Here is a 14,319-nt window from a genome sequence, read left to right as displayed (position 1 = left end):
CAGCTCATAAATGAATACGTATGCCTCTCCTGCCACAGTCGTTCTTTCCACTCAAAATCCAGAGGCTTCTTTTCAAAATATAAACATGATTGTCACTTCCAGACTTAAATTATTCATGTGATTCTGCTTGCCCTTTACATTACTCTGAACATGTTGGCAGGGATTATAAAGATCAGCATGACCTGGATCTTGCTTCCCTCTCCATTTTCATTTAATTTCCCTGGTTCTCTCAATCTCTACATTCTAGTCAACCTGGACTTTTTTCCAGTTGACTGTACGTATGAAAAAGCATCTCAAAATTCGAATTTTTTTGGCCTGAAAATAATCTATGTTATCTTTAGCTTATACTAAATAATTCCTCAGATCTCTGTGAAAATCACTTTTTCCCAGGAATGTTAACACAATGAAGTGACTACTGTAACTTAAAGCAGGTATGGGCCAGAATCCAATGTGGAAAGAGATCACAGTTTTCCCCAAATCCTCTGGTAATGGCATCGTTCCTTCCCGGGGAACTAGAAGTCCTCAAACCATAATGTGCTTTTTTTTTTTTTTAATCGTATACCTAAAATTAAATTGCTTAATACCTTTTCTTCTCTAATCTCTTTCCTCAATAAATAGGAGACACATTCAAAGGCTATTTATCTGCCTGGTATAAGATTTTGAATAACGTATGTTTTCTCAAGAACATTACATATTGGCCGGGCGCGGTGGCTCAAGCCTGTAATCCCAGCACTTTGGGAAGCTGAGGCGGGCAGATCACGAGGTCAGGAGATCGAGACCATCCTGGCTAACACGGTGAAAGCCCGTCTCTACTAAAAAAAAAATACAAAAAACTAGCCGGGCGAGGTGGCGGGCGGCTGTAGTCCCAGCTACTCGGGAGGCTGAGGCAGGAGAATGGCGTGAACCAGGGAGGCAGAGCTTGCAGTGAGCTGAGATCCGGCCACTGCACTCCAGCCTGGGCGACAGAGCCAGACTCTGTCTCAAAAAAAAAAAAAAAAAAAAAAAATTACATATTGATTTCTAATCTGTATTTCATTTTATACAATTTTAATATCCTTCTTGTTAACCTCTCAACAAATTTTCCCTTTTAACAACACAAATATTTTACTCCCCCATCTCCTTCTGCCTGACAAAAACACACAGACAAAAACATAAAAGTATCTCTGAAAGAATGAAATTAAGGAAGCTTATATATGGGTATGTCACATATGGAAAACTGACTTTGAAAATTGACCTTCGATTTACCCTTGCATTAAGTAAGAAGGAATGTGATGTAGTTTTACCAGATATTTGCAAAATGGTGACAGTCAAATATGCATACAAACAGAGTCTAGGGCAAAGCCAGGAGATACCAACAGGCCATAACCCAATCTCTCCCCTGAGAAATACAGAGGATCATTTTGATGGACTCAATGGGATTATAATCCAATTAGGCAATGCTGTTGAAAATGTGCTTCCTATCGCTTCTTGGCCTTTTGGCTCAGATCAAGTGAAAATGTGCTTCCTTTATGGGAATAGAAGAATTTGAGATTTTGCCTTGAGAAAAATGAGTATTTATGTGAATACTGATTTATTTCACATTTTTATTATGTTAAATTATTTTCAGAAAGGATCCACCTTTTTGCCTTTATATGTAAGCATCTTTATCGTAGTCACCCTTATTCTCATCTATGAAACAGGCACTACCTTCCATCTTTCTACTCTATGCTTCTTACATCATTTTCTTTTTATTATCCTCGACTATCTTTTCCTTCATAGTCAAATTTCTCAAGAGTGTTGGTGACATAGTCTGTCTTCATTCCTCATTCACCACTCTTTTTCTGATCTAGTTGGGACTGGTGGCAACCCTTCACTGTAGAAACAAAATCACTCCCATTAATACTGCCAAGATCTTCACAAGGTGTTCGAACCCAACATCTCGCTTTTTTGTGTTTATTATCTCCAGTTAATCACTCCTCTAATCTATCTTTGTAAGTCATCTATTCTCATGGTGACATCCCGGATTCTATTACCTATATTCTCTAAAACTTTATTTCTGAAGTCATTAATTGACACATGTAAACTTCTGATCACGAAGTTTGATATTTACTACTTGTTCACACAAATACACCCGGCATAATGGTTCCTCAAACACATTAGAATGTTTAATGTCTTGACTTCCTTTATTGGAGCCACAGTTTATAATTTCCTGTTTTCATTTTCTATTTTAGTTATTTAGACATTTAGATAATGTCTTTCTAAAGGTACCATAATCCAAATGGTGCCACCTGTCTGGAACAAGAATTTCTCCAACTTTTAAAAGATATTCTTCTTTCCCTTCTCAGAGAGTCTCCTAACAATGCTACAAATATTTTTGCCCCTACTTGTCTGCTATTCTCTTGCCTTGCTGTTCTTCATCCAAACCATTAGATAACACTAATATCCCTTCACATTTCCCACCATGCACATAAACGGCAACTAAGGATGAATTACAGATCTGTATCCATAAATTTAGGATAAGCAAACATAAATGGCTCCTTCATACTGCCTACTCAGATTGTAAGAGTTATTCTAATCTTTTTGTTTTTTCAGTTCCACAAGGATTCTTTCAATCTTTTTTTTTTTTTTTGTGGACTTAAATCTGAATCCAAGTTCCTCTCTATAACTCTCATACAGCAATATTGCTTCCTATTATGCAGGGAAAATTGAATATATATACTCCATTTATGTATGAGAATTCCCTCATTCTGCCAACACTAAATATATAAATATTTATATGTATGATTCTTCCTAAAGGTTCAAACTTCATTTATCACCTAACTGAACTCTTCATTTTATGGAAGAGAAAACTGGAAAATAGAAGGGGGAGCTGTCTAAGCATGATATTCGGCTATTTAGTGGCTAAACTAAGGTCTTGTTGAATAAAGTCAGTTTAATCATTTTTATTCCCTATCTTTTGCATAAGCAAATTATAATGTTATGTCAAATATATATATATTTACATGTGTACACACAGACTCACATTGACAACAGATTTCTATCTCCAATTTATCACTGTGTAGATCTAGACTGATGTATCTAACGGTTATTCAACTTCTCTTTATAGAATTCTCACAGTCACTGGGTGCCATGGTTTATGCCTGTAATCCTAGCACTTTGAGAGGCCAAGGCGGATGGATCACTTGAGGTCATGAGTTCGAACCAGCCTGGCCAACATGGTGAAAACCCATCTCTACTAAAAATATGAAAATTAGCCAAGTGTGGCAGCACATGCCTGTAGTCTCAGGAAACTTAGAATCAAGGCAGAAGGCAAAGGGGAAGCAAGGCACGTCTTACATGATGGCAGGAGTGTCATACACTTTTAAACCATCAGATCGCATGAGAACTCACTCACCATCATGAGAACGAACAGGGGGATATCTGCCCCCATGATTCAGTCACCTCTCATCAGCTCCCTTCCCTGACCTGTGGGGATTACAATTTGAGATGAGACTTGAGTGGGGGACATACAGCTAAACTATATCAAATATCTTTGATCTTTTTACATACAAACCATTTCTTACAGAACTTCTAGAAGAATCTATTTGGAATACACATCCAACAATGTTATTCTCTTAATTTCCTTGGTTGGCTACCCATTACTTCTAGATAAGTCCAGGTACTGTAACAGTAAATTTTGCCTCATAATCTTGTTCCTACTTACCTTTCTATCCTCATCACTTATATCCCTTAAAATTTATGATTCAAAAACAGGACTTTTGAAAAATAATTCCTGCAGATACTTTCTTGCTTCTTATATTAATGATTTTGTGTTATTCCCCTTCCTTCTTGATTTTCCTATGCTTGTTTCCCTTTGAACAGGCATCAGTTCTCCCAAGAAGATTTACCTTTACTTAGATGTATTTTCTGCGGTGCTGCATGTGTTAGAAATGTTTCATTTATATTTTTGTTTTCATATCTCTATTATTGCATTTGCTTATCATACTGCAAGTTTTTTTTTAGATGTATTTTCTGCGGTGCTGCATGTGTTAGAAATGTTTCATTTATATTTTTGTTTTCATATCTCTATTATTGCATTTGCTTATCATACTGCAAGTTTTTTTTTCATTGAGTACCGTATCCATTTTTGTATTCTCTGAACCTACCCCAGTGTGTAGCATATAAACAAACTTTCAGGAGTTTGTCAGTGATTCTTAAATGATCCTTGGATTCAGTAAGAATCTAACCCAGCCAAAGATCCTATTAAAAATCCGTATTAATAAAATCTAACTCCAGAGATGATAATTAGTCATACCAGTGGGGACCATTTTAACTAAGCAAACCAGGTTATTTTGATATAGATGCTCCATTGACCAAACATCAATAAACAAGGGCTTAGATGACCTTTCAGTTTTCCTTTATATCCAATAGCACATTCTGATAAGTAACTTGATGTGATTTAAAAAATTCACATAGTGATAATTATATTCAATCATGTTATGAATTCTTGTATATTTATATAATCATTACAGAAATATAATAATGCTCAGGTCATATATATTTGCATGAGTCTGAGGGGGTTAAAAGTTTAGAATGAAAATTCAGTGATAGAATAAACATTTTTATGTTTTTGCTTGTTTTTTGTTTTGATCGTGCTTTTGTTCTAGATAATTACTCTATGCCAAAAGTAGGACTACACTTTTCTCATTTGTGTGTCTATATTTGGCCTCCAGACAGTAATAAAGATGTAAAAATCTTGTGAAAATGTGTCTTGGTTCATAAGCTTTAACCTTCACTAAGAAAAGAAAAATTAGGAAACACTTTATAGAATAAAGGAACACATGAGTAAAATTGTATGCAGCAGAAATCTTAACTAAAAGTATCTTCAAAGGCAATTTAACAGTTTCCGAAGAACCACATTATTTTAACAAGCATTGTCAGGAAATTTAACCTCATTTTCAACCTAAACTTATCACATTGCAACTCATTTTTGAAAATTTATTTGCTTTTATAACCAGAGAAGATGAAAACCTGCTGTTCACCATTGCTATATAATAAACTCTCACATCAGAAAACAGCTTTACATATTGTTCCTTAGTTTTATAATCTCCAAAATAAACATTTAAAAAAAATTCCCTGATCATATTCATTTGGATATTTTCCTGGCACAAAATAATTTATTTTGGCTCATTATTCTGCACATGTGGATGCTTTTTATTTTACAGTTTCTTTCTCTTAAGAAAGGAAAAGATTGTGACTTTTGGGGGACTAATAAATTTTTGGTAATCATTTGCAAGGCTGATTTAATGCTATTGGCATTCTCTGAGATCAATTTGTCGAAACAGCTGCAGTAATAAGGATTGCCTTTAATTCTAGCTTCACAAGATTTTCATAGCAGTAGCTGACCTCCAAAAAGAGGTAAGTAAACAGCAGAGTGGAAAACGAAGGAAATACTTCAGACTGCTGTTATCTCATTTCAGCGTAGCAGACATGCTGCCGGATGGACAAATCAAGGCTTTGTCACAGGTTAGAATTAAAGCACCCAGACCACCAAAGCGAAGGTAACAGCAGAAGGGCTAAGTTCTTTTTGTTCATTGCATTTTTGCCGGTGAAATAACCTTTTAGAGAATGTATATTTCTCATTTCAGAGACAGAAGCTATGGTCATAGTTCAATAAGTAGCAGGAAAAAACACAGGATTTCCAACTAATCTCATGTTACTTTGTGAAAGAAGAGTATATATGAAACAAATATTATTTTTTAACAGCTGATTGCAATTACATTTCTGAAATATGTTAAATAAAACGCTTGTTATGACGAGCATTTTATTTGACAAAGATCCACCAAAGCATATTGTGAATACACACACACACACACACACACACACACACACACACACACATAATGTGCTGTTCAAATACTGTAAATAATTTAAACAAGGCCAAATTCAGGATGTTTAAAGAAACAAGTTATAATATTAAGATATTAACATACAAGTAAAACAATATCAAATTCTACCTTGAAATGCCTAAAGTTAATTTAGTTATTTGAACAATTAATTCCCTTTTGGAAATATTAAATGTTTCTTGATAATTCACTTTGGACAACTCAGTCTCTTTCTTTCTCCCTCTCTTCCTCTCTCTCTCTCTCTCTCTCTCTCGCTGTATATGTGTGCTTGTATGTGTGTGTTCTTGTATGTAAGTGTGTGTGCTTGTATGTAAGTGTGTTCTTTTCTGGAGTTACAAACCTTGTAAACAAAAGAATAGTTTAAAATTCTAAGATCTAATCGATTTCTGTTGGATGCCAGAAAAAACTTCTGGGCAGTCAGAGTGGGAAAGTTTCAATGTAGGTTATGGTGTCTGCATACTGAGATATTCTAGAGAAGCATAGACAATGAACCGTCCTAGATGGTTTAGACATGTGCTGCCTAGAGGCAGGGAGCTGCAGAGATGATTTCCTAAGCTTCTGTCAGGCTCCATTAATCTGTCCTTCTGGGAGTGCAGGATTTTAAAATGGTAACCTCGATAATAGAAAACTGAAATAAAGGAAAAAAAATCCATGTATGTTATTTTTCAAGTGTATGTTATTCTTGCTTTCAGTTATGTTTATTTCACAATTTATTTTCATATCCTTATGCTTATACTACTAAACATTTCACACCACTTTATTATTTTCATTTATCTTGAAAGTTACTATCCAGAGTCAATATTTTGAAGATTTTCTTGTGCCAAAAATTGATGATTGCTGTATTTAAAAACTAACCATAATCCTCCTGAGGAGGTGACTTTCCATCCAGTCAATGCATCATAACCTCCAGGAGGCCTTTTCAAATTACACACATGCATCCTTCTCCTTGCCCCCTTCCTTACTGAATGAGGACCAGTAATATCATCTCTTATGTGCAACTGAAGAGTAATGGGAGATAGTACTGATGGAATATTATTGGGGCTGTTTATAGTGTGCAGGCAGACCGAGCATTAAGAACTCCAATTTGCACAAATGACGGGCAAGACACTCTCTTCAGTGAGATACTTCGCTTAGAATACAGGGCATCAACCAGCTACACTGACATGGCAAATGCCACGTCCTGGTCCTGTGGCAAGCATGAATGGAGCACTTCAGGAAACGTAGCACTAACCATCCTTGTGACACTCCTTCTGCAGAGAAGCAAGTGTTGTGTGGCTGGTAAGTTGACTGGAAAAGATTTTGTGAAGAAGTGTTAGCTCCACAGAAGCATCTCACCGATTTTTGCTGAAATTACAGAAATAATTTCCATTCCTAAAACTCTATTTTAGTTTTTGGATAAATGTACTTGCATAAATATTTAATATTGCTTCTAAGACATAGGATTACCTATGAAACTCATTTGTAAGAAACAGATTTTACCCAATAACTCATAATTTCCCATTGCCATATAGCAACAATCAAACCTTTATGGAGAAAGTAGATCCTGGATGTATAGTTTCTATGTGGAGTAGCTGTGCAACAGCTTTAAGTGAGCTCAGAGAAAGATTCCCAAACTCTTGATGTGATGATCGTTAAGAAAGTATCCACGATGTATATAAATTTAAAACGTTATATTGCATGTAATAAATGCATATAATTTTGTGTTAATATTTAAAAATTTGAAAATAAAAAGAATGTAAAGTGGTCCTGTCATGAAGGATGGAGGGACCCTCATACTAATAGTACCTTACAATTTTCTGTAATGTTGTCAGGGCAGAATAAGTGCTCTCATTTTTGTAATAGTCAATGAAGAAGGACATTTAGATCTTGTCCAATCGAAACAACTTTTAGTTATAATTATATTTTCTCCTAGAAAATATACAGTTTTGGATTCTAATGCAGAAAAATTATACTCTAAGTTTATGCAAGTACACAAGCTAAAAGTAATTAAAGCTGTTCCTTTTCATGTAGATTTTTCCTTCAGTCCTACTTAAATCGAACTTTGCCAACTTCATTAGTAACAAAGAATAAATAAAATTTAAATGCTAATAAATGTATAACTTTAAAAAGAAAACTGCTTCATAAGTAATTTTTACACTGTGTGTATGCAGACTTTTCAGTACTGTAAATGTCATGATCCTGTATTCACGGCAGATTTTTTTTTTCTTAGCCCTTTTCTCCAAGCTTTGCTACAGCATTTTCCTACTCAGACTTTTAATTGTCTAGTTCCAAACAACAAATTCCACCCTGCTCATTTTCTGTCACCAAGAGAAAGCAAATTATTTTTGTTTTTATAACATCAATTTAAAATAATTGATTAATTTAACCCACAGGGTAAATTTACATTAGTAACTGTTATAATACCAAATCAGCTAAGTTTTACTATAAATAATAAAATAATACTATGTACCTAATGTAGTGGTCTTTTATTTACTGTATTACACTTATTGGTAAAAACAAACTTTTAAGTGAAGTACAAAAGCAAAGTACAAAAAATATTTTCACCCATTTAGAGGTGTAGAGGTTACGGTAGAGGGAGAATTAAATACATATATCTGCAGATATAATCATTATCTCCTAATTGCGGTTATCATTTTGGTAGAGCTTTTGCTTATATAGTTGCATGATTTTTCTTAAATAGTATTTTGAGACTTTTAAAGTGTGAACTGCATTGAATAAAACAGAATTCATCATTTGCTTTGGCATGCTGTGTTGCTTTAACATCTTTAGACACCATTTCAGCAACCCTTGAGGCAGAATTTAATGAACTGTATTTCTTGCCTGAAGTGCCTGCAATATTTAGGATTCCGCAAGTGAATCTAGAGGATTCTCCACCTGACCATGATTTATCTCTTTGGGAGCTCCAGGTTGGTCAGGGTTATATTTAAGTACATTTGAAAAACATGCCATTTTCTGACATGATGTCAAGAAAGCACCCAGAGCTTTCAGAATGAAATTCAAATTTCCTATCCTAGCACAAAAAGACTTTCACTGCTGATCCCCAGTCCAATTTTTTAGCCTCACAACACACTTCTGCCATTTATATTCTATCCTAACTAGCTAGGTGTCTACTTGTTATTTCTAAACATACAATTTTCATTTTCATATTTCTCTTTTGTCTCCAGTGTGAAATCTTTTATAACTGTTTGTATCCTCCTTATTTACCTTCAAAACCATTGTTCTATACAATGTTTCCTGACCTACTTGTGAGAATTCATGTACTTTCTTCTTGGTGTCCATTATACATTATATAGAGCAGTGGAGTCAGCATTTTTACATTGCAATTTATTTATCTGCTTGTCTGTTTTTTCATATATATTTGTCCCTCGCTAGGCTGTGGGCTTCTTTGAACTCAAGAGGTTCAGATCTTTGACGTTATTAAGGTTTAATTAATTGAACTACGTAAACTTTCAGAATTTCTTCATTCTCTCTGGCATACCAAATTTTCTTAATGTCAACATGTAAAAAAGTTTTACTTAGTCTTTTGTAAATGCCACTTGCAAACATCTTCATCTTGAGATTCAACTTTTAAGTGGTACTCAACTATATTTGTAATGTTTTTATTAAATAGTCATAATTTAATGACTAAAAGAGGGGCAATTACTTTGAGTTTGTCACATACTCCCTGTCTCAGGTTTTTAGTTGTAAAATAGGGATAGTAATGATTAATAATCATATTTTTTCATATGTTTTCCTGATAGGTTAAAAGATACATTAAATAACTTGGCATAATATCTGCTATATCTTAAGCAGTACAAAATATCAGGAAATGCTAGACTGTAGCTTTTGTGTGGACAGAGATTTTTCAGTCATATCCCCCACTGCCCTGTCACAGTCCCTTGCACAATGTTGTGGCTCCCCAAATTTACTCTGTGAACAAATAAGTTAACCTTAAAAATACTAATTTTTACTAATGCTGTTAATAAACAGTTTATATTTTAATGAATATGAGTTATTCATTTAGAGAGGGAGAAAAGAGGTAAAGTGAATTTCAATGTAAGAAAACCATTGCAAATAGAAGAAGGTATACATGGGACAAAGAATACTGGGGAAAGGTCAGATGTTTGAAGAGCCAAAACTTTGTGTTTCTGAGAGAAACTATGTGAGCATAAGACCTCCTAGGTAGGTCTGAGAGATTTTATGCCATTGTGAAACATACATTTTAATTGTAGATTGCCTCAAATGCAAAACAGTTCTGAAAGTGTAGAATAATACAGATCTGTTTTTTAGTACACAAATAATTTTGAATTGATTGCGAAAAATGGCCTACATGCAGATAAACTGTGTCTAAAATGATGAGTTATAAAGCATGGGTACTAGAGCCTATGAGATTATGGGTAAGTGGCTTAACCTGTCTGAAAGATGGTGTGCATAAAAGTAAAATGGGTACCTAATAACATTACTTACAAGAGTAAAAATTAAATTGTGGATCATTGTAATAATTATCATCACATTATCATCATAGTTATCAGTTATAAATAGTCATGTTAGCTACTCAGTTAATAGAGGGAAATGGAGATAGAGCACTGAGAATATACTATAAGGCTATTTAGAAGCTATCATTTGTAGGACTTGATTATAATGGACGTGAGAGTCTGAAAGAGGGAACTCTAAGAATGAGGTCTGTAGATATATTTACCAAGGTGAAGGAGAAAAGCCAATCTGCATAATAAGTAATGATCAGAGATTCAGAGATCTTTGAAATGTCTGTGTGAGATAACCCAATGAAAATATCAAACAAGCAATTGCACATATCAATCTGGAGACTGGGAAGAGATTTCGTAAATGCAGATTAGAAATTCATCGCAGATAGATGCAAAATTAAATAATGAAAGCTCATTGACAAACAAAAAGAGAAGAAAGGGAATACTGTCAGAAAACTAGGGAACATGTAGACAGGCGTATATTGAAGATACTGTGGGTTTGGTTCTAAATCATTGCATCAAAGTAAACATTGCAATAAAGTGAATCACAGGGAATTTTTGGTTTCGCAGTGCACATAAAAATTATGTTGACACTATACCATAGTCTGTTACTTCGGTAATAACATTATGTCTAAAAAATACATACCTTAAGCTTAAAATGCTTTATTGCTAAAAAAAAAAAAAAAAATGCTATTAACCACCTGAGTCTTCAAAGTAAATTTTTTTTTTTTTTTTTTCTGATGGAGTATCTTGCCTTCCATTGATGGATGCTGACTGATTAGGCTGGTGGTTGCTGAAATGTGGAGTAGCTTTTCAATTTCTTAAAATAAGATAATAATAAACTTTGTCCCATAGATTAACTCTTTCTTTCTTGAAAGATTTTTTGTAGCATACTGTTTGATAGCATTTTACTCACAGTAGAACTTCTTTAAAAATTAATCAACCCTTCCAAACCCTGCTGCTGCTTTATTAAGTAAGTTTATATAATATTCCAAATATTTTGTTGTCATTTCAACAACGTTCACAGCATCTTCATTGAAAGCAGATTCTGTTGCAAGAAACTGCTTTATTTGTTCATCCTTAAAAAGCAGCTCATCTTTTCAAGTTTTAACATGAGATTGCAGGAACTCAGTGACAGCATTAAGCTACACTTCTAATTCCAGTTATCTTACTATTTCTATCACATCCACAGTTACTTCATCCACTGAAGTCTAAAATCCCTCAAAATCATCCATGAAGTTGGAATCAACCTCTTCCTAACTCCTGTTAATATTGCTATTTGGACCTCCTTCTGTGAATAATTGCAAATGTTCTTAATGGCATCAAGACTGGTGAATCTTATACAGAATGCTTTCTATTTACTTTGCCCAGATTCATCAGGTAAATCATTCCTTACGGCAACCAGAGCCTTACAAAATGTATTTCTTAAATAATAAGACTTGAAAGTTGAAATGACTTCTTGATCCATGGGCTGAAGAATGGATATTGTGTTAGCAGGAATGAAAACAACATTAATCCCTTGTACATCTCTATCAGAGCTCTTGGGTGACCAGGTGCATTTTCAATGAGCAGTAATATCTTTAAAGAAATCTCTTTTGGTTTTTTCTTTTTCTGAGGTCTCAACAGTGGGCTTAAAACATTCAACAAACCATGCCTTAAAACAGACGTGGTGTCACACAGGCTTTGTTGTTAAATTTACACAGCACAAACAAAATGGATTTAGCATCATTCTTAAGGGCCTAAGATTATCTGAATGGTAAGTAAATATTGGCTTCAACTTAAAATCGCCAGTTGCATTATCCCCTAACAAGAGAGGAAATCTGTCTTCTGAAGCTTGAAATCCAGGCATTGACTTTTCCTCCTTAGCTAAAAAAGTCCTAGATGACATCTTCCAACACAATGCTGTTTCAATTACGTTGAAAATGTTTTGCTTAGGTTAGCTTCCATCAGAAATTATATTAGCCAGATGTTCTGGATAACTTGCTGCACTTTCTGCATCAGCACTTGCTTCTTAACCTTGTATTTTTATGTTATGGATACAGCTCCTTTCCTTATATCTCATGAATGAACTTCTACTAGCTTTAAACTTTTCTCACCTCTCTCAGCCTTCAAGAATTGAAGACTGTTAGGTCCTTGCTCTGCATTAGCCTTTGGCTTAAAAGAATGTTGGAGCTGGTTTGATATATCCAGACCATTAAAACTTCTCCATATCAGTAATTAGGTTGTCTCACTTTTATTCCTCATTCATGTGTTCCCTGGAGTAGCATTTTTAGTTTCCTTCTAGAACTTTTCATTTGCATTCACAACTTGGCTAAATGTTTCATGCAAGAGTCCTAGCTTTTGGCCTTTCCCCGCTTTCAATGTACCTTTCTAAGCTTCATCATTTCTAGCTTTTTATGTCAATTTAGAGACATGTGACTCTTTCTTTAACCTGAACATGTACAGGTCATCGTAGGGTTATTAATTGGCCTAATTTCATTATTGTCATGTCTCAGGGAATAGTGAAGCAAAAAGAGAAGGAGACAGATGAGAGAATGGCTGTTGGTGGAACAGTCAGAAGATATACATTTATCAATTAAGTTCATTGTCTTATACAATTGCAATAGTATTATTAATTATCATAGATTACAGAGATGTGAAGAGATTAAGAGATATAAAAATAATTTAAAAAGTTTGAAATATTATGAGAATTACCAAAATGTGACCCAGAGACACAAAGTGAGCATGTGATGTTTTAAAAAATAGTGCAAACAGACTTGCTGGATGCAGAGTTGCTGCAAACCTTCAATTTGTAAAAAGTTACACTATCTATGAAGTGCAATAAAGTTAATCTCAATGAAATGAGGTGTACCTGATTTATAAAGTGTAAAGGCCGAAACGTAGAGAGTATTGTTTCAGAAGCCATGGGAGAAAAAGGATTGACTTATACAATCCAAAATCACAGAGAAAAGAAGAGTTTGTGGTTTCAATATATTTTTCTTGATCAATGTATCTAGCACTTCCATTGGAGTAGGAGCTGTGGAAGCTCAGTGACACGGATGGAGAAAGGAATGGAGGTAATAAAGTAGAAATAATAAGTGTTCTTGAGAGAGATCACTTCATATAGTTTCTATTTTCTTTTAAAAGTAGAATATAAGGTCATCTGCTAATTCTCCATGATACAAGAGTGAAAAAAAATACACTAACCAAGACAATTTAGAAAATGGAAAGTGTTCCTAGGAGAAGAAAATGTTTGCAGCTGGTAGTGGATATTTAATGTGCTTTCTCCGTAAATAGACTGCAAAGAGCTCTTGAGTTAATAATTCTGAAAATAAAGCCAATTCATCAACATGTCATTATAAATAGATATAAAGTGGACTTATGAGTACTATCCTCATTCTTTATGTACTACCTTTACTTTGAGCCACCCAGATAGTGAATATTGTTTTCTAATTTTCACAGCATATCTAAAATCTAGTAGATAGCCATTGTCATTTTTCACAAGATTACCTGTGAATCAGAAAAAAATAATTTATAGTTTCTATTCAAGAGCTCTTTTCATTAACTTTTCTTAATCTAATTTAAAAATATTTGTTATTCACTAATAATGATAAAAAAATTTTTCCTAGCGTAGTAGGATAGAAGATTCATGATAGCACAATTCAAAAATACAAAAGAAAAAACAGTCCCTCTTCAAGTTCTAGCATGGATCTAAATTAACAAGTTTAGGGGAGCATAATATTGTGAATTAATATCATTTTAGATTCTTTTGAACATAAGTTTGCAAACTATGTTCAAATGATCCAGTTTTTCTTCTCCTTCTATGCTTACCAACATGACACACCTCGTGCATATTTGAGAAATGTGTAATGGCCTTGTGGAAATGGCTGAGTCTCATGCCGAATAGCTCTGTGCAGCTTCTCATGCTATCTTCAAGGTCTGCTGTAGGTGAATGGTCTGAACTCTACCTCAACTTAGAAGTATGGCAGGTTCAGTTGAGCCACTGAGTCTAT

The sequence above is a fragment of the Colobus angolensis genome, unplaced genomic scaffold (assembly GCF_000951035.1).
Source record: "Colobus angolensis palliatus isolate OR3802 unplaced genomic scaffold, Cang.pa_1.0 Scaffold191, whole genome shotgun sequence".
Lineage (NCBI taxonomy): Eukaryota > Metazoa > Chordata > Mammalia > Primates > Cercopithecidae > Colobus > Colobus angolensis.
Note: the sequence above shows the minus strand (reverse complement) of the source record.